Genomic DNA, 22235 nt, shown 5'->3' on the forward strand with positions numbered 1-22235 from the left:
CCTGTCTATTGATTGGATAAGATGGCAACATAAAGCATTTCATTAAGGTCCAAAAAGTCGAACGAGAAAACCAAATGTATTACGATTTTATTTGTATAATAAAGTGTGTTTCCTAACAGTAATATGTATATTTGTTACTATTATTATACTGATTCACATTTACCAACATTGAAAGAGTTTTAAAAACTTTACAAAACCTACAATACCCGCTTCACATGTGGCGTCTGTCACGGAAAACAAACACCAAATGCGTCACTTGTTTTACTTATGCTATTAGAGTTTCCTCACATTAATCAGTTCAATCAAAAATTAACAGCTGGTGCGTGACTGTCTATGAAACTACTACTTTTACGTTTACCAACATTTAAAGGATTGGGATAGTTTCACAAAACTTATGCGTAATTTATCTCGGATTTGCTTACTCATTACAAGATAAATTACAAAATTCATTGAGAATCCTATGACCAAACAAATGTCATTATACTTTGTTAGTCTAATGTACAATGGCATTGCATTTAGTATTTCCAAGTTACTAAGTGAAAAAGCCAACTGTCTAACAATAAACACAGCCTCTGATAACAAAAATATGATACAAATGACAACTACGGTTAATGCTGATGTTCGGTTTCTTTTCTGAATAATTGAGCTATCAGTCCACGGGAGATTTCTCCTCATGATTGTTAATTTACATGTAATATAAACTGTACATACAATAACAACTAGGCATGCTAAAACAGCACATCCGGTAACTATAGTGTATAAATAAAGGTTCACATCATAACCATGATTATAATATTCGGAATCAGTACAACATCTTCCATTAATCGGTTCAGCATATGATAGTTTCTCGACAATGGACATTGCCGAAAAAATACAAAAACTAAAGATAAAAATTGAAATAGAACATATTGCATTTCTTCGGTTTCTTATATGTGATTTACTCCACATTGGAAAATGAAGAGCAACAGTTTTTTGTAAACATAAAAGTGTTGTTAAAAGAATGGATACAAAATGAAAGCTATACATTGAAATAAAAATCACTATGTTCATTGAGCATTCTGAAAAAGCAAATTGGAACCACACTTTTTCTTCATTGTGATTTTCAACGTGATGACTATATTTGTGGTAGGCTATTAATGTTGGGACGGTCATCATTAGTGCTGCCACACTATCAGATATAGCCAACGCTGATAACAGAACGGTAACTGGTGTTCGGTTCTCCTTTTGCAGAAATATTGATAAAACAAAGCCGTTTACCAAGATTACTACAAGTGCTGCTGTAGATTTTACGTAAGCAATTGTTGAAGATGGCATAATAATATAAGACTCCTCGTATCGGCCCAAAGCACTGCATGCTAAGTAGGTTTCATAACAGGCGTTCTCATGAGTAAGATTCATTAAGGTATCCAAACTGAGATCAACTTTGTCATCTTTGCGCACATGAAAGCCATTCGTATAAAGGGAATGAATAAATTGCTCTTTACATGTTTGGTATTTCACAATGAAATGGATATATGCTACATATTCAAAAGTGGGTGTATATAAATTTGCATAAATAAATTGTGTATTAGAAATACTTTGCAGCAAAACCTCAATGTTAATTTGATTAGTGAAGTGAACTTTGTCCAAGCAGCTTGTTTGACTTGTAAAAAATCTGTAAATATCTTCGATTTTGATACCATTATTGTACGTTTGAGCATATGCTTTGAACCTTGACGTGCAAAGATTATCTTCATCGATGAAATATATATTTATATCGGAAAAGAACGGAATAACGTTGTTCTCTATAAGTCTGGTGTTGTATGTTACGTATAGGTCACACAATTTATTCCGAATAACCATTCCATTTAGACAAAGTTCGAGATTGCTTTTCAAATATGGTATGTCTAAAATAAAGAATAAGAATTACATTGAAAGAATAGATATTAAAACATAATCAGATATTACGTTTAGTTGACAATTGAACATTAACCGACGGATAATAAGGGACGAAAACATACCAAACTACAAACAAAACTATAACTATTTTGTAAGCTCTGAAGTACTCCGTCAAGACAAAGATTGTTTGTAGACGGTTTTGTTTTGCTTGTTGCATCTCTTACATATATAGTCCTCATAGGTTAAAAATTATCTTAAATATATTAAAGAGGCCTTATTGGCCTTAACCTTTGTCTATATAGTCGAACTACAGTTAACCATGAAGTTATAAGCTTCAATCCCGAATCAACGAAATTGCGCAAACATGACAAAACTCAGGTTGAACACCAATCAATCAATCAATCAATAATATAAGACAACGGGACAGTTATATAACCAATTTATTTCTTTTAAGATGTAACTAATAAAATTGTGAGAGCCGTAGTGTAGTGCTTAGTGCATCGGACTTATATCACAAAGTTTCCTGGTTCGATGACCGTCCTGGGATGAAACACCAATTGCGAGTATGGTCTTGAGGAAACGATGATAGTCCGTCGGAAGGGAACGAAAAATCGCTGACCTATGTTAAGAGAGAGCCATATATTTTGCACGTTAAAGACACTCTTGTAGTTTTTGAAAAAAGCAGGCTGATGCCGTTATAAAGCAGCACTCGCACCCGCAAAGTGAAAAGGGATTAATATAAGTAGCAAACATGTTTCCCCAATCCACTTTAAACACAAATAAAGTAATAAAAAACCTGATATATTCTCATATTGTTTCGTACAACATCTGAAAATTTGTTAGATCTTTTAGCATTTGATAGATGCAAGGAGAGGGATTGTTTTTGCATATTCATTTGATAAAGAAGCTCTATTGTATAGGACCTATATGCTTAATTGACAATTGTAAATAGTTATCAAAGGTACCAGGATTATAATTTAGTACGCCAGACGCGCGTTTCGTCTACACAAAACTCATCAGTGACACTCATTTCAAAATATTTATAAAGCCAAACAAGTACAAAGTTGAAGAGCATTGAGGATCCAAAATTCCAAAAAGTTGTGCCAAATACGGCTAAGGTAATCTATGCCTGGGATAAGAAAATCCTTAGTTTTTCGAAAAATTCAAAGTTTTGTAACAGGAAATTTATTAAAATGACCACATTATTGATATTCATGTCAACACCGAAGTGTTGACTACTGGGCTGGTGATACACGCGGGGACGAAACGTCCACCAGCAGTGGCATAAATTAATGAATGATAATGTAGGCCTAATGTTACTTGGAATATCAAACTATCAAGCATGCGATCGAAATATTGCTGAAGCCAGAAAGAGTCCGAGAGAAAAATGTTGGATTTTAGTATTAATAATAAAGGTTAATTTAGACAATATTTTTGAACTCAAACTCGCCTTATCTGGGACAATTGTATGGTATAACAGTTTATCCTATGAAGAATTAACAAAATATCATTTTAAAAGACTTGATGAATCGAATCGATTCAAAGCAGAAAAACCAATAATATTGACACAGGCCGAACGTAATATGATATGCACTCGTGCCTTTAACAACTAGAATTAGTCCATAGTACATGGATGCCCCACTGGCACTATCGTTGTCTATGTCTAATTAACCCTGAAACTGGGAATAAGGAGAATCGCGGGTAAAAGATTTTCAGAAAAAAATAGACACTTTTTTTTCATTTAATTTTTTACTTATTACCTTTAGTAGTTGTTACTGTATCATTTGGTATATAAATCATTCAAAATTAAAAAAAAAAACGATTCTTGTTGGACCCAGGTGACTTTTGAAATGTAGATACAATGTATCATTGAAAAAGCTCCAAATTATCTCCCTTTGGTAAAAAAAATGCCATTTTGTGGCATTTAAATTGAAATATCGTTTTTTAACTTATCGGTGACCTATATTTTATATAGTTGTTTTCAAATAAGCTGTACATAAACGTAATAATTGTAAAATAAAGCGATTCCTGTAATTTAGTTCTTTTTTTTCGAAATTAACGCTATTTCTACTATTAGTTCAACAGAAAAAGGAAATTTACAAAATGTATGCTTCTTTCAAATGCAGATTGTTAACGTAAATGATTGGTGACTCCATTTTTTATGTCATTTTTCTATTAAGTATGTGATAAATTTATTTATAGAATAATATAGAGAAATCCTATATAAAATATTTTTTTTTTATTTAGACCAGCGAGTCCCCTTTAAACACTTATTTAGCCTTATTGATAGGCAAATCATGTTTATCATAAGTTTCAAATAGTTCGTACTTCAAGTTCATCAAAAACTATCATGAACTAAAACTTTAACCTGCCTGCAGTGGGACAGATGGACGAACGAACGAATGCACATACAATAAAACACAATATTTCTCTACTATCGTAGGTGGGGCATAACACAAAAATACTTAGTGCAAAAATGTGAAAACTAGCCTCACGGATACGACAGAAGGTTATGTAATCATTAGGTTAAAGGAAGAAAATATTTAGAAAAGTCTCAAATGATGTAATTTATGTAATTTCTTGACCCCCTGAAGTAATGGGGCTATCGTAACTGTCCAGCTTTAACTTTTCCATGCAAACCGTCACATTGTAAACACCCCCCCATTCCAAAAATAAAAAAGAAACCTAACAAACACAAATTTCATTATTTTATATATTCAAAACATTATCATCATATGTAATAATTGTTTTCAAAAGATGCGCATTTTGACAATACATGTCTTTTCAACGGTGTGTGTGGCTTAAATGTTTAGAATTTCTTAACTTATTAAAAAAAATAAAGAGCTTGAAGAAAAAACCAAAACAAACATGCGTTAGAGCCAAAGCTGGAAACTTGACCATATAAAAACCCATAAAATGAAACTATTTAACGGAAACCCATAAAATGAAACTATTTAACGGACAGCTGTTTTAATACTCATCATTTGTCTCTACAGGATAGCTATTTAACTAGGTTCTGAAGACACACCATAGACCTGCATTTCATATGTGTCCTGCTCTGGATGTACACTATGGAAAGTTGTGTTCTCATAACAGACTACCCCACATATTTCCAGAAAGGTAAAAACTAAAGCGGTATGCATTTTTACCATGGCTCACACTGACACTTAAAGAGCTCGTAAACTAATAGACAAAGTGTGCAGTGGAACAAATATTTATATGGAACAGAACAGATATAGGATATTCGGCAGATTTGACATTTATAAACTATAGGTCATATATTCATTAAACTGATGAGAATTTCATCAAATGTCTTTTTAAATGTTAAATCGTCATCGCTCTTACAAATGTCGGAAATCAGTTTGAACATCTATTCTACTATATTGTTATAATAAATTACCCTTTAATTGAATGTCAATGAATTTACTACTTTACTATCAAAACAACACTCTATTAATTTGATGCAACTTTTCTGGGTTTATCTTAATCTGGAGCGCTCAAAGCTGAATATTTAAAAATTAAAAGTCTTTCATTAATTAAACAGTGGAATACCTTAATAGTTATTTCTGCTTCTTGCTATGTTTGTCTCGTTACAAGGTGTAACACCACTTAATTGGGCCGGGCCGGAAATATATATCAGAAAGTAGTATATATATTAGAGGGTGGGGTTGACAATACTTTTTTAACAGTTTAGCTTTTTTCAAGGTGTTGTAGATTGTTATATATATCTGAAATATATGTTAACTGTTAACTGTTTCAACCCAATGTGTTAACTGTTATCAGCGTTTTTGCATTTGTAGTTAACTGGTTTTTATGAAAATGGAGCTGCTGTTGTTAACGGACCCCTATTGCCATCTCTCATTTAACAAAAAAAATCTTCGCATGAATGTAACCTTTAAATATGTAGGATACTTAGGTAATTTTGATGTGTTAAGGGAACCAATTCTTTCTTATATGCTGCAAAATGTATGGGTTTTTTTCAGTAAAAGACACTATAACGTGTCGCTTTTAAAACATGCAATGATGATCACTTTAGTTAAAGTATAACAAAAGAGCTGTGCTTACTTGAAATTGAATAATTTAACATAGAAAGCATTGGGCCCATGATATACTACGGTTACATACAATATAGAAATGTGGAATGTATCAAAAAGACAACAACCCGACCATAGAAAAACAACAGCAGAAGGTCACCAACAGGTCTTCAATGTTACGAGAAATTCCTCACCCGGAGGCGTCCTTCAGCTGGCCCCTAAACAAATATATACTAGTTCAGTGATAATGAAACCCATAATAATTCCCAAATTGTACACAAGAAACAAAGACCAGAGTCTCCGGACTTGGTACAAGCGCAAACATGCGGCAGGGTTAAACATGTTTGTGAGATCTCATCCCTCCCCTATACTTCTAGCCAATGTAGAAAGGTAAACGCATAACAATACTTACATTTAAATTTCAATTTAAAGAGAAGTCCGAGTCTGATGTCAGAAGATGTAACTAAACCAAATAAACAAAATGACAATTATTTATAAATAATAACAGACTACTAGCAGTTAACTACCATGCCAGCTCCAGACTTCAATTAAACTGATTGAAAGATTATGATTTCATCATATATAGATATAGGAAGATGTGGTGTGAGTGCCAATGAGACAAATCTACATTCAAATAACAATTTAAAAAGTTAACCATTATAGGTTAAAGTACAGCCTTCAACACGGAGCCTTGGCTCAAACCGAACAACAAGCTATAAAGGGCCCCAAAATTACTAGTATAAAACCATTCAAACGGGAAAAACAACGGTCTAATCTATATAAACAAAACGAAAAACGAGAAACACGTATATAATACATAAACAAACGACAACTACTGTACCTCAGTTATATAAATACAGATTTAATGTTTTTACAAAATGCATTCATTTACACGTAATAAACGAATTTGGTAATTGTCATTGTTTGTCGGGAATACACGTACTTGTAATAATTATCCATTCATTTGACTGTTTTTCCCCGAGGGCTAATCATAACCTATGCCATACGGCATGGAGAGATTACTAGAATAGTTTGAAAGGGTTTAAGCTATTATTTCGTACCCAACTGTATTTAACTTTTAATTTATTTACTTAAAAAATAAAGGTTCCGTCGTCAGAATTCACGCCGACTAATTCAGCATTTAGGTTCAGTCTGTGGTTAAAGTTTTGTTTTACATCAAAATCGTTGTCAAACATAATGAAATTTCGGGAAATTGGGACATTGGCTTCTTTATGTCCAAAACACAGTATCGAGGGGAAAATTTTGCATATATTTATTTTCATTTTACCGTATTTTACTACTAGATGGACTTCGTTTTTCCTGAACAGTTAATTTCATGTTTTGTCTGAGGTTAAAGATTTTTGTGCAGCCATCAATAACCGGTTTGTTTAACCGTACAGTTGCAAGTTAAATGCATATATCCACGCAGGTCAAGATCATGATAATGATAAATGAATGTTGAAACTATTTTGTTCTACATGGCGCTCGACTTTCACTCGTTTGTTCAAAATGCAACAGTCAGAGCATGTATATATCTTATAAGTGGGTGTGGCTTTTTTCCACCTATTTTCAAACTTTCACTCGTTTTGTGTCCAAATGATTAAAATCTGAACACGACTGGACACGGTCTGACAACATCTTGACGTAACTTTCTATCCATGGTCTGCTTTGGTCTGACATGGTCTAAACGGGTCCAAACAACCCGCTAGACGATTCAGTCTTTTCCGTCTTTTCCGTCTTGATATGCCTTAACGAACTGATTTACCTGATGAGACTATCGATCTGAAGCGCGACTTAACGATCTCAAATATCTTGACGAATTTCTCTAGCGGTAAATCCAGTCAATCAAGATGTGATCAGACCAAAATGACCGTTTCAGACCGTTTGAGACTGAAATCGGGCTTCTAGTGTCCGATGCAAAGACCATATAAGTGAATCCATATTAACGCCAAAATATGCAATCTTTAATGAACATGTAAATGCTATGAATGATAGTTATAGTGGTACATGTTCTTTATCAAATAAAATGCCTACGTTCTTGCATTTATTTTGATAGCGGAAAATAATAAGCAATCCGTTATAGAAAACAATATATGTTTACGGCACATTGACACAATGTACACAATAAACTACCTGAATACTTTTTACATGCTTTTTTAAAAGTATAAAGAAGATATGCGTCAGTTGCCATGTACATTTTCATAAATAGGCAAAGATGATTTAATTATAAATATAGCATAATGTTTAAAACAATGACAGGTAAATGCCAAACAATATATGTATGTTTCACCTGTTGGACCTTTTAAGGAATATAGCTTTCTGCCCTTCTCTTTAACTCCAAGTAGGGAATCTTACTGTGTCTGTGATTTTACCGATGTTTTAACCTCAAAGATACTGTGATTGGCTCTTGCGTTTATTCTTTAATGCGGGAAGTTAAATATTACAGACAGGAACATAACGGAAACGTCAAAAACTAACTATAAACATTGAAGTCCATGTCTCAAAATAATCCTTACTTCATAAGAAAATATATAAAGCATTCTTAGTAAATAAGCAAATACTTCTTATGCAGTTTTGGAAAAATACTTAGAATATTTACCAAACGGCTGCGCTGTCAACTGTACATATTAATAGTACATTTCAATTAGTAGCTAAAAGTGAAACGTTCGGGTTTTGATCATTTGACAAACGAGACGATTTGAATTTTGAAATTATCAATTTGCCCCACCTTAGTAGTAATATGCCAAATTCACCTGCATTCCCAACTTATTAGGTATTCTTGAGCTTGCAGCTCCTATTCAGACTTTGTAAAACGTCACCAGTGTCTGAGCGGAAAGTTGATGAACCAGGGGTATGTCAAAGAACGTCTCGTCCTTTTTCTAATAAAGTTCATCGGAAGATACCCAGAACTTGCTGATAAATATTCCGTATCAACTTCACAAATAATACAAGATGGTCTTGAAGTATAGAGTTTGCGTACTGACGTTGGTTATCATCTTAATAACGTGTTATAGTATTTTTGTATTTGTCTTTATTAATATTACTTGTACTGGTAAGTCAGTTTTTTAAGAAATTCTTATAAAGTGATTCTGTGGTTATGTAAAACATCATACTTTGAACGACAAAATTATTTCATTTATAATATTACTTTTACTAATGGATCTTGAAATACTATGAAGGATCTTGAAATACTATGAATGACAAAACTTTTTTTTCAATTATACTACTTTTTCTGTTAAGTCTGCTTTCTATGGTATACATTTGACGTGAAACAGTACTATGTAACCCGTCATACTTTTAACCACACTATTTTATTTATTATTATTACTTTATGTCAAATCTGTTTTTTTGTTATATCTACTTTACGTGACTCTGCATGTATGTATGCCGTCATACTTTGAACGACAAAATTATTTGTATGTCTACCTGCGCGAATTTCAAACGCGCAATTCTACACCAATACTGAAAACCTAATATCATTTACGGGTAGACTTTACATAGATAAATTAAGTCGTATAAGAAATGCAAAATGAGTATGTTAAATTTGATGTATGCCTTTCTGTGCTTCTTCGTTACATTTGTTGTTTTTATAGTGATATTAAGATGATAACACAATATTGACTACTGTACCCCTATTTTTGACATTTTGACTCCTTGAGTATGTCTGTTTTGTTCATGCATCGTTGACAATGTAATGGAATTTGATGCGACTGTCATACAAGTGAGAGGTTTAGCTAGTTATAAAACCAGGTTCAATCCACCATTTTTTACATTAGAAAATGCCTGTACCAAGTCAGGAATATGACAGTTGTTATTCATTCGTTTGATGTGTTTGGTTTTTTGATTTTGCCTTTTGATTGTGGAGTTTCCTTTATGAATTTTCCTCGGAGTTTAGTATTTTTGTGTTTTTACTTTTTTGAAAGTAACAGAAACTATCAATAATAACAAAATATCATATCTTAAACTGCCAAAATACAAAACTGACTTTAAATCATTACTTTAGAACCACCATTGATCATCCAAAAAAAGGAACAAAAGATACCAAAGAGAAACCCTAACTTACCAATTCAAAATCAAATGACAACGCAATGGCTTAAATACAGGACAAACAGACTTTCAAAAGTTTGACACCACATCATAGAAAACTAAAGACTAAGCAAAATCAACTCCACCAAAAACTTTTAGGTGCTCTGGAAGTATGATCACATTCTGCTCCACATGTGAATCCGGTCGAGCTGCTTATCTAGATACGAAGCTAGTAACAAGTCTAATCTGGTAGGGAACATTTGTGAAAAGGGAATGGGATAGTAGTCAAGACGTTTGGAACATACTAGCTGTCATGATCTTGAAATCGAAAGAGGGAGGTATTTTGGCATTAAAGCTGAAGACAGAAAGTGTAAGCTATGTAAGAACGCAGTTGAAGACGAACTACATTTTCTTTTAAAATTTCCTGTTCTAAAAGATACTCGATCTCAACATCTATCTAATTTAAATTCTAAATTCACATCTCAAAAATTTTTCAAGATTATCTGATGAAATGAAATTTGTTTGGATTCTTTCATCTGAAGATTTGTTTGTAACTTAAAACTTATCTAATTTATTGCACTCCCTTTTTGAAGAACGAAAGAAAATTATAGAAAATATTGTTGTTTAAAAAAAAATAAAAAAAATAAATAAATAGAAGAAACATATAGATAGATATATAATTATAGGAAATAAAATTGATCAGGAGTTGTCTCCCATAGACGTAGTACTATAAAGAATTATGTTATTTCTCCAGGTCACAGTGGCACCCAAAACAACTATGTTTTGTCAATAACTTGGTTTATATCAGGTTAATTAGTGTAAATGTGTATTCATGTGTTGTTTTTGTTTTTGTTGTCTAAATGTACTTTAATCATTCTAATCATTTTCTGTGCTTTATTTTGTAATTCATTCATTTGATTGTATAGCTCAAATTTTGGGCACCATGATTGGTTAATAAAAATTATCTTATCTTATCTTATCTTATCTGTTATCGTCAGTAAAACAAGTATTCCTTAACGGTCAACCAACTGATGGCGTCTGTCAAATATACGAAGGAATGGTTTCAACTTCACCAATTGCAACTTTTGGTTTAAAAGCATCATTCCACAAAGTTGTGCCAAATACGACTTAGGTTATTTCTGTCTATCGAAGCCTTATATTTGAAAGCCAACCACAACAGTTGAACAGCTTACAAATAGGACATAAACAAAAAACAATTAGGACAGCTTTGATGGAGATAATTTAAACCATACCTGTAGTTTATAATAATTTCAAAGATGTCTCGAATAACATTTGTTACATATTGTTTGTTAGGGAAATCTGTAAAAACAAAACTTGTTTACCTGCAATAAAATTAAGTAGGAGCATTTAAATGAAAAAAAAAGGAGGAAGTTAAAATGCGTATATCTTATGATTGTTCTGAGTGATTAACAAAACTTCTAAAAACTACAGTTTTCACTTAATCAAAATATATAGACAACCAAGCCGATATATTTATCAATTTTAGTCTAACACAAATGAATTATAGTAACTAACAAAAAGTAAAAACACAAAAATACTGAACTCCGAGGAAAATTCAAAAAGGAAAAGGCAAAATCAAAATTCCAAACACATCAAACGAATGGATAACAACTGTCATATTCCTGACTTGGTACAGGCATTTTCTAATGTAGAAAATGGTGGATTGAACCTGGTTTTATAGCTAGCTAAACCTCTCACTTGTATGACAAAACGCAGTTGTTAGGTAAGATTCCATTGCAGTAGTTGCCACTCCCTTTCAGAATCCACGTCAGTTTTTCTAATGGTGAAAACCACATGATTTAGTTTTATTGATAGAGGTGAATAGGAGAGTCTATATCTATAGATGCTTTTTTTTCTTTGACACCAATTCGTGTACCATTCCTTTTCATTTAACGATTTGTACGTTTGGTTTTTGTTTTATTGATAGGTGTGAATAGTATAGTCTATATCTCTAAGGCAATTTCCCCCGATACCAGTCCATGTACCATACCCCTGTATGAAACCTAGTCATTTGTATTATGTATTGAAAACCAAGATGTTCCGTCACATTTTTCTTTCAATAAGATGGCTTAACTAAATATAAAGTTTCTTTTCTTTTATTGTTGTAAACTGAACTAGTATATATATGTGTTAAGGGGACAGCTGAAAGACGCCTTCGGGTGCAGGAATTTCTCGCTGTGTTGAAGACCTGTTGGTGAATTTCTGCTGTTGTCTGTTCTGTGGTCGGGTTGTTGTTCTTTTGACACATTCCCATTCTCAGCTTTATTAATGGTATCTCTATAATATATAATTTAAGTAATTTGATGCTGCAATTTAACATCTTTCGTTATTTCGAAAAAAACGTTAGTACTACCTATGAATGATAACATACAACTGATCTAAATATGTACCCTTTTTTTAATTCAAAATCATAGCACTGATAAATAGAATAATCAAGTAAACGACTTTTAGAGAAATCAGACAATTAATTAATAACTGAATCAGTCTATCTATTGATCAATTCAAGAAATCAATTGATCAAACGTTTGTATCATTCAAGAAATATTTGTTACCATAAAGCATTTGTTAAGAAAGAAAACTGAAGTTCAAAGAGTAAAATTTTCGATCAAAATTGTATATTTTTTTAAAAGAAAGCAGCATGTTTCTGATGTTTTGGTATCGATATGACTGCTTCATAATAAAGTTTGTTCGTTTAAATTAGTGTATCCCATTAAAATTCAATCATTGAAACATTGCCCGGCAAAGAAAGAAAATGAAGCTGTTTTTTTTTTTTAAATTTATTACAAAATTTGATATCAACAAGAGAAACATCCAGGGAAAAAAATATAATAACTGTGATTGATTTGAAATGACAATTTTATAAAATTAATGTGTAATACACGAAAAATATGACCAACATATTTAGAATTATAATATTTTGATAAAAATAATTGAAAAAAATAAAAAAATAAAATTATGATAAATTACTTTGTACATCTCTTGGATCATCAGTGATATAAACATTTTTTGGAAATTCATCAATCCTGCTGTTTTATACAATATATAGTTATTTGTCTATTTTGTTTTATTTCATCTTTATAATACATGCTATGTCACTCTCAAATAATGATATCCACCGTTATATGATCAATAATCATAGAAACATCCGTGTATTGCGATTCCTACTTATTGACCAAGCATCAAACATCAGTCGATCCATTATCATGCTTATTTTATTGAATTGACGCCATCATTGATCAATCATCATGTTTATGTTTAGAATATCGGTTATTTATTTGATTATATATTCTTATCAGTATTTACAAAATATCAGCCACAATAAAATAATTACAAAAAAAAAAATCAACAATCACTTATGATTTTAAATATCAGTCCTTTTTGTACAGAAAATCCTGCATCACTTTGTCAAATACTGTACATGTTTACAGATTACAAACAATTATTGATTAAATGCCATGATTTCTTACAAAAAAAATGTTACCATTTGAAGATTTGATTAATTGTTATATATCATGTATATGTTTATTTAACTGAATAGCAACTACAATATTTGAGTAAGTACCTCTTATACAAAAGATCAGCTTGTTAAACATGTGTTAAACAAATGTCAAAAATAAAAAAAGTAAAAAAATAAAAACAACAATGTAAAAGAAAATAGACATTGAGCAACAATAGCTCACAAAAAATTAAGATTCCAAATCTGCCTGGTGGGAAAGCAGATCCCGCTTCACACTTGGTGTCCAACAAAGGGAAAGGTGGTAATAAGCAATAATAATTTCATGATAAAACCAGCAAACATCACTATTGATGTGGTTTCCTCACATGTGTTAATCAATTCTGAAAAAGCTGACCGATGTTATGTGACCATGCAAAAACTACTACTACTACCATGCAACAAAACTGATGTTTAAACGTTTACCAACACTTAAAGGATTGAAACAATTTCACAAAACCTATGCGTAGTTTATCTCGTATTTGCCTACTCATTACAAGATAAATTACAAAATTCGATGAGAATCCAATAACCAAACATATGTCGTTATACTTTGTAAGTCTAATGTACAACGACACTGCATTTAGTATTTTCAAGTTGCTCAGTGTAAAAGCAAAAAGCCTAACGACAAACACTGCCTCTGATAACAAAAATATGATACAAATGACAACTACGGTTAATGCTGATGTTCGGTGTCTTTTCTGAATAATCAAACTATCAGTCCACGGGAGATTTCTCCTCATTATTGTTAACTTACATGTAATGTAAATTGTACATACAATAACCACTAGACATGATAAAACAGCACATCCGTTGACTATAGTGTATAAATAAAGGTACACATCATAACCATAACTAGTATATTCTAAATCAGCACAACACCTGCCATTAATCGGTTCAATAATTAATGGCTTCCCGGCACAGAAAATTGCCGAAAATATACAGAAACTAAAGATAAAAATTGCAATACAACATATTGCATTTCTTCTGTTTCTGATATTTGATTTACTCCAGATTGGAAATAGAAGAGCAACAGTTTTTTGTAAACATAGAAGTGTTGTTAAAAGAATAGACACAAAATGAAAGCTATACATCAAATCCATAATCACCATGTTAATTAAACATTCTGCAATGTCAAAATGGTCCCACCATGTGTCTTCATTGTAAGTGTCAACATGATGACCATATTTGTGATAGGCTATTAATGTTAGAACGTTCATCAACAGTGCTGTCATACTATCAGATACAGCCAAAGCTGATAAAAGAATGGTGATTGGTGTTCGGTTCTCCTTTTGCAGAAATATAAACAAAACAAAGCCGTTTAACAATATAACTACCAGTGCTACTGTTGACGTTACGTAAACAATTGTTGAAGGTGGCAGAGTAACGTGAATATCCGCGTATCGGCCCAAGGCGCTGCAGGCTAAGTATGTTTCATAACAGGCGTTCTCGTGAGTAAGATTCATTAAATTTTCAAAACTGAGAAGAAACGTGTTACTCATGCTCACTTTCAAGCCATTCGTATAAAGAAAGTGAATAAATTGTTCTTTACATGTTCGGTATTTCTGTATGAAATAGATTCTGATTACTGTATATGTGTGTGTCTTTAAATATGCAATAATAATACTATGTGCATTAGAAATTATTTGCAGAGAAAATTCAATGTTTTTTTGATTAGTGAAGTAAATGTAATCCATGCACATTCTCTGATTTGTTAAAAATCTGTATATATCTTTATTTCTTATGACATTTTTGTACGTTTCAACAAATGCTTTGAAACTTGATGTGCAGACGTAATCGTCATCGATGAAATATATGTTGATATCGGAGAAGTACGGAATAGCGTTGTTTTCGATAAGTATGGTGTTGTAAGTTACGTATGGGTCACAAAATGTATACAGAATGACTATTTCATTTTTACAAGGTGCAAAAAAGTCTTTCAAATATGTAACGCTATTCCATCGATTAAAAACCTTATGTATATTTTCTAGCAGGAGGCTTGAACAACTATTGCTTATGTCAAATGTGAAGTAATTTGAATTGTCGAACCACATCAAATACGACTGACCGGATTTGTCGATAGGGTACAGTCTTACCAATGAAAAAGGCTGATCAATATTTGTCAAATTCGTTGTCTCACAATTCTCTCGATTACCATATTCTAAAATCAAAAATAAAATTACATTGCAAGAACAGATATAAAAAAAGTAAGGACATGTGCCGTTTAATTGAAAATCAAACACATACCGGCGGATACTAAGGAACGATGTTATTCAAAATAACAAGCAAAACCCCATCCGCATAATAAGCTATAAACCAATCTTGCACGACACAGATGTTTTGTATTGTTGTTTTTTTTTAAGTTGATGCATCTTGAACGTATAGTGCTGTTAAGAAAGTGTGAATTAAAACAAATTAGGAATCTAAAATGATACCATACTATTACCAATGTTATTTCAACTGATCGGGCGGGGATTCATTTTAAAGGACAGTCTATTTGAAGATGTGTGTGATAAGGATGATTGCCGTTATAATTATAATTGATTTCTAATCACCTACCAGTGTCACCAAACTGATATACAAATGAACTGAGTGTGTAATATGGGACGAATAACTGGACACTAATCCCAAAAACACCCGTTCATAGATGGACTGGTCTTAAATTAAATAAGCGAACCGGTTAAATTCCGCTCAGTCAAGTGAACTAAATCAATTAATAACATTAGTTAAGGAACACCATACTGTGGATTCATTTATTTTCGTGGATACCAATTTTCGTTGATTGAGGAAAACTTACATGTTCGTGGATATTTAATTTTGTGGGTTTTGGAGGAAACTGCATTTAAGCCTATAGAAAATTTGATATTCGTTGAACATTTAAATTCATGGTTCGTCTGTTCCCACGAAATCCACGAAAATTGGTATCCAACGAATAATAATTAATCCACAGTAGCTAAAAATTAGGGATGTCAAAAGATCTGAAATTAAGTACTCGGATACTCGGTCATGATACTCGAGTACTTAGGAGTAATCGAATGAATCTTAAACGTCTATTGAAAAGTTTAGATTTTAGGTGAGTTTTCTTAAACATGTCAACGAAAGACAAACGTATTACAAACATAGCTTGCTCCTCTGGTGTTTGTTCTGTCAATTAAACAATGAATTTACGACAGCCGTTTTTACAATAACCTATCATAATATCAATGTTTGTTTGTGTACGTGTTCAAGAACAAAATTCCAATTAAATTAAGAATATGTGCATGCAAAGTCCGACAATTTAAAGTAGACAATATATGTATCATCTGTTCCTAAGGAGTTGGTAATTGTTAAAACAATTTGTTAACAACACTATTGGACTTCAAATTACTTGTACTTGTACTTTTTCTGTGTTCTTTTTGCACTATCGTTGTCCCATTTTCGTTTTTTTTAACCGTGACGTTGTCAGATATTTTCAAATTTGTGTTTGAATGTCACTTTCGTATTTTCGCCGATATTTAAATTGTAAACTAAAGATTAAATATAGAGTAATTAAATTAATTTAAATGTATATCTCTTTCCAATTACGATTACATAAAAGTCTTGATTAACAAAAAAAGGTAAGTGTTTACGGCTTGTGATAAGTTAATTATTTATCCCGGAAAGTGTTAATCCGTGTACAATCTCCGTTAGTGATCAGTTGCGTAGCGTTTACCGCAGGTCACTTTGTTCTTGTTTAGAAATATGATCTGGTCAACAATTTCAAACGAAAGACTGTTTGCCTTTCTATTTTTTTGTTATAAGTTGTGCACATGAAAACATGTAAACAAAGTTATGAAAAGTCATGAAAACACGAAAACAAAGTTAAACATATGTTTGTTGTTAATAGATCTTATTTAGTATTACGAAGGGGATATTTCAACAGAACTTAAGGGAGTGGACATTTGAAGACAACTACATGTATCTGAAAGTGTATAACAATCAAACGAGAATCCGAGTACTAAAACTGTACTCGAGTACTCGGCCTTCCGGTCGAGTACCCGAATACTCGGGTACTCGTTACTATCCCTACTAAAAATATAAATAAGAATTGATCTTAAATATAATATATGGCCTCAATGGTCAGTGGTTTGGTCTAAGATATCGAACTACTGTAACACAATCCTGTCAACACCGAGGTTGTTTGTTCGATTGCCACACGGGGCAGATGCATTCAACTTTAATCTTAAATTGAAAAAAAATGTAAGTTTGTCTACCAATAAAAACTAACAACCACAAACTAGCGGAATGAAGTTTAAAATGGCGTAAAACACCTAACAGTCAATTGATAAATAATTATTATTACACAAAATAACGGTTGTATTAGCAATTTGATTCTTTGAATACGTAACTAATAAACAACTGAAAGATTCACATCTTGCTTTCTACAAATTCCGATCTTTTTACATACGGATATTTGTTACGCCTAACAAATGTTTTTTCTGTCATAATACTTGCTCTTGTTGGAACAAATATTCTTTACCTTAGTCCGTTAGAAACATTTACAATATTTTTTATTCGAGTGAAATAAATATTCTGGAATTTATTTGCCATTTGGAACTTATAGTATGACAGCATATTTATTCTCTAGAGTAGTTTAAGTCTATATCCTTAATTTAAAAATGAAAAAAAACGAATGTTATTGTAGGCCTGATGTTACTAGGAAAATCAAACTATCTATCAAGAACGCAAACGAAATTTATACTGATCAAGTCCGAGAGAGAAATATTGGGTTTAAGTGTTCACGATTAGGGTGTGTCTAGAAAATAATTTTAACGCATCAGATGTATGTACTCTTTTATTTCTAGCACTTGCCAACGATTTGCCCTTTTGTAAATATCTCCTTGCACCATATGCGCAATCCGACAATACATTTTAACCATGACTTGTAGTTGATGAGATCGTAGATTTAGTCAGGGTTTTAAATGGAATAAATGTTGATATGGAATATGAAAAATATATAGGATGCATGTTTTGCAGATTTGACATTTCTAAGGAATGTGTCAGATAGTCATTAAACTAATCAGAATTTCATCAAATGATTTTTGTTTAATGCTGTCGCTGTTACAAATGCCGGAAAACAAATTTAGCATTTATGATATAAATTCGAATGATTTGTTATATGAAGAGCAAAACATTGAAAATCATATTATTTGCTTTTAAAATCTAAATGAATAAAAGTTTTCTTTTTCATGAAAACTAAATTCGTAGGAATTTTTATGAAATAACTTTAACGATAGGTATTGTCTCATATTAATTAAGGGGCAAACGATACTTTGACAAACCACATTACGCGCTACAAAATGACGCAGTACTACTTACTTATGCTGCTTAAATGTCAGGACGGTACTTAATTAAAACTAAAAGGGTTTGTTCTGAAATTAAATCAAACTATAATAAAAAGTGAAAAACGATAGTATGTTTTTTATGCCCCACCTAAGATAGTAGAGGGGCATTATGTTTTCTTGTCTGTACGTCCGTTCGTCCGTCCGTCCCTTCGTCCCACTTACGATTAAAGTTTTTGGTCGAGGTAGTTTTTGATGAAGTTGAAGTCCAATCAACTTGAAACTTAGAACACATGTGTCCTATGATATACTTTTTCTAATTTTAATGCCACATTAGAGTTTTGACCCCAATTTCACAGTCCACTGAACATGAAAAATGATAGTGCGAGTGGGGCATCCGTTTACTATGGACACATTATTGTTTTCAATTATGTGTGTTGGCTTGTTCTTTGTGCCTTTTGTGTGTTTCTTAGTTACATATTCATTTGTTTGTTTTAATATCAAAATTATAACACAATGTTGACTGTTGTAATCTCATTTTGACATTTTTCCTTTCAAGTCCTTTTCCTTTCTGTATTATTCACACATTGTTGTTAATATAATAGTATCATACAAGTGCAAGGTTTATCTAGATATAAAACCAGGTTTAATTCAAAATTTTCTACATATTTATTTTTTGATTGTATCAGGAATATGACAGTTGTTATCCAGTCGTTTCATGTGTTTGCCCTTTGATTTTGCGATTTCATTAAAAATTTCGGTTTTGCATTTTATCTCGGAGCTTTTCTTTCATTGTGATTTTTGTTTAGGATAAGGCTGTCGTACTTCACAATGTCAACTGGATCAATATTCATAATGCAACTCAAAGCAAGGTACCCAAATATGGTTTTATTTGGTCCAGTAGTTTCAGAGCAGAAGATATTTGCAAAAGTTAAATAAAGACGACGGACGACGACGGACACTAAGTGATAAGGCACGCTCACTTAACCCTATTCAAAATAGAAAAACAACCGGATTTATGTGAACATTATAAATAAACAAACATACTTGACAGATTTATTAAAAATAATCAATGAATAACAGAACAGGCTTCTGACTTGGATTAGGCATATAAAGAACATATCTGTAAGCATATCTGTGACCGATCAACCTTTCCGACATTATGACAGTTGTGTGACTAAAAATAACCACTGGATTACAAGCTTCTGACTTGGAATAGGCAAAGGAAGGATATTTGGGTTAACATGTATGTCACCAATCAACCTTCCCGAAATTATGACAGTGGTGTGACTTCACTAAATAAGATGAAACAGTGACTATCAGCTCGGGGTACTCTTTTTACCATATCAACACATTGGGACAGCAATAGAATTACCGAAAATAAAGAAAAAAGAAACCGTATATGCAGTTACTGAAGTATTTATCAAAGCTACTTACACTGTGTTACAACTTATATCAACTTCATCAACATCCGAATTTTTCTAAATAACCTATACATTTAAACAAAACAAATAGCGCATGGATCGGATAGCCTGATTTGGTACAAGAACAATATACGTAAAAAAAATAAAAGGATGATTTCAAGACCTGATAAATTCAAAGGTGTTATCATTTCAACATTTAATTTTATTTTATATAGTACTTTCATACATTTTAAAATATCTAACATTAACAAATACCAAATATCACTGAAAATGCTAAATCAGACTCTCTAGAAAAAAAGAAATATGTGATATGGTAAAGAAATATTCTTTCTTCGGAAAAAATTGCATGAAATTGTTCTCATTATCTTTATATATTTCGACGAATTATGTGACCTTATCACGAATAAAAAAAGGAATGTGAACTCGGTTTTAGAAATATCGATCTGCTCTATAATCGAGTATTTGCCTCTTTAATACATCCCCTTTCTCCTTTTTAATTCTATTTACCGAAAAATATAACAATATTCGTTGTTAGTACTGCTTTAAAAAATGAAAAACATAATTATGAAACAGTGGTCTTGAGTTTTCATTTGCCTTTTATACCAGTATATAGTTGTTAGATTCTAGATTTGGGGATCTTCAATTCTGTATTTGTTTTTCTATTCTTTATAAACTTATTTTCTATTTTTTCATCAACTTGTCAACTTTTCTTCATTCTTTATATTTTAGCACCCCATTTTCTGAATTCTTTTTTTGGTTTATCTATTTTTCTATGAAAATCTAGTATTTTACATCTTTTGTCCATTGTTCTCTGTGCTATAAACCCCATTAGGACCATCAAATAGCCAAAACATTACGTTTATAAAAATAAATACAAATTTAAAGGTACGGAACTTATTTTGCCTTTCAATGTTTTTTTTGAAATTTAGCCAAGTAAACCTTCCAAAATAAATAACTTCATTGTTACATTACACTTCTTTTATAGACGGCAACATTCTTGATTTAGAATATTCAAAAAATCACCTACATGTACCCAACACAAAACGTATCAAAATGATTTCACCCTTACATTACAATAATTGCTTACAAATCAATATTCATTATTTAAAACATTCAGATATAGACTATATGTACATAAATAATGCCGTTAAGCCTCGGTCACACATTACCGAATAGCACGAACGGACGCCTTACGGATGAAAATAAAAAATGTCCGTTGACAAAATTATTATCCGTTGGGAGTACGTTGATGTACTGACCGAATAAAACGAACGTGTAACGGATGCATAACGGACACACACCGGATATGCAACGTACGAGAAGCGGACACGTAACGGACAGAACGGATGTCGAACGTACATCCGACGGACGAGTACCGCATAAAATGGAAATCTAACGGAAGCGTACCAGATAGAACGGATGAACAAGATAAACGGAAAATCAGACGCGACAATAATAATACATATAAATCGCATAAATATTAACAAAATGTGTCTGTGTAACTGGGTTTGGTTTGGTCTTGAAAATTCCGCCAAAGGACAGTGTCTGGCCTGAATAAGAGCTGCTTGATTGTGAAGAAGTGTCTACACTCTAAGATCGATTATGAATAATAAGAATGCATGATCCTTAAGATATCTGACATACAATAATAATTGGCATTTCTGACGCGAAATTTTCAATTGGAATTTATCCGTTTCAGATCTGTTTTATCCGTTATACGTCCGTTAGGAGTCTGTTTCTCATCCGTTCAACATCCGTTTTATCCGTGAAATGTCCGATAAAAGTCCGTTGGTGAATTTATTTTCTAGACCTCCAACGGGTGTATAACGGACACGTAACGGATACCAAACGGAAACGAAACGGATGAGTACCGTACAACATCGACGCATAACGGACGTTCAACGGATATTTTATCCGTTGGACCTCCGTTTAAATTTTTGAACATGCTCAAATATTTCCATCGGACAGAACGGACGTCGACGGATAAAACATACGCTTAACGGACATGTAACGGACATGGACGGACGTCTAACAGATAAGAACGGACGTCTAACGGACA

This window comes from Mytilus trossulus, chromosome 5, assembly GCF_036588685.1.
Source record: "Mytilus trossulus isolate FHL-02 chromosome 5, PNRI_Mtr1.1.1.hap1, whole genome shotgun sequence".
Classification (NCBI taxonomy): domain Eukaryota; kingdom Metazoa; phylum Mollusca; class Bivalvia; order Mytilida; family Mytilidae; genus Mytilus; species Mytilus trossulus.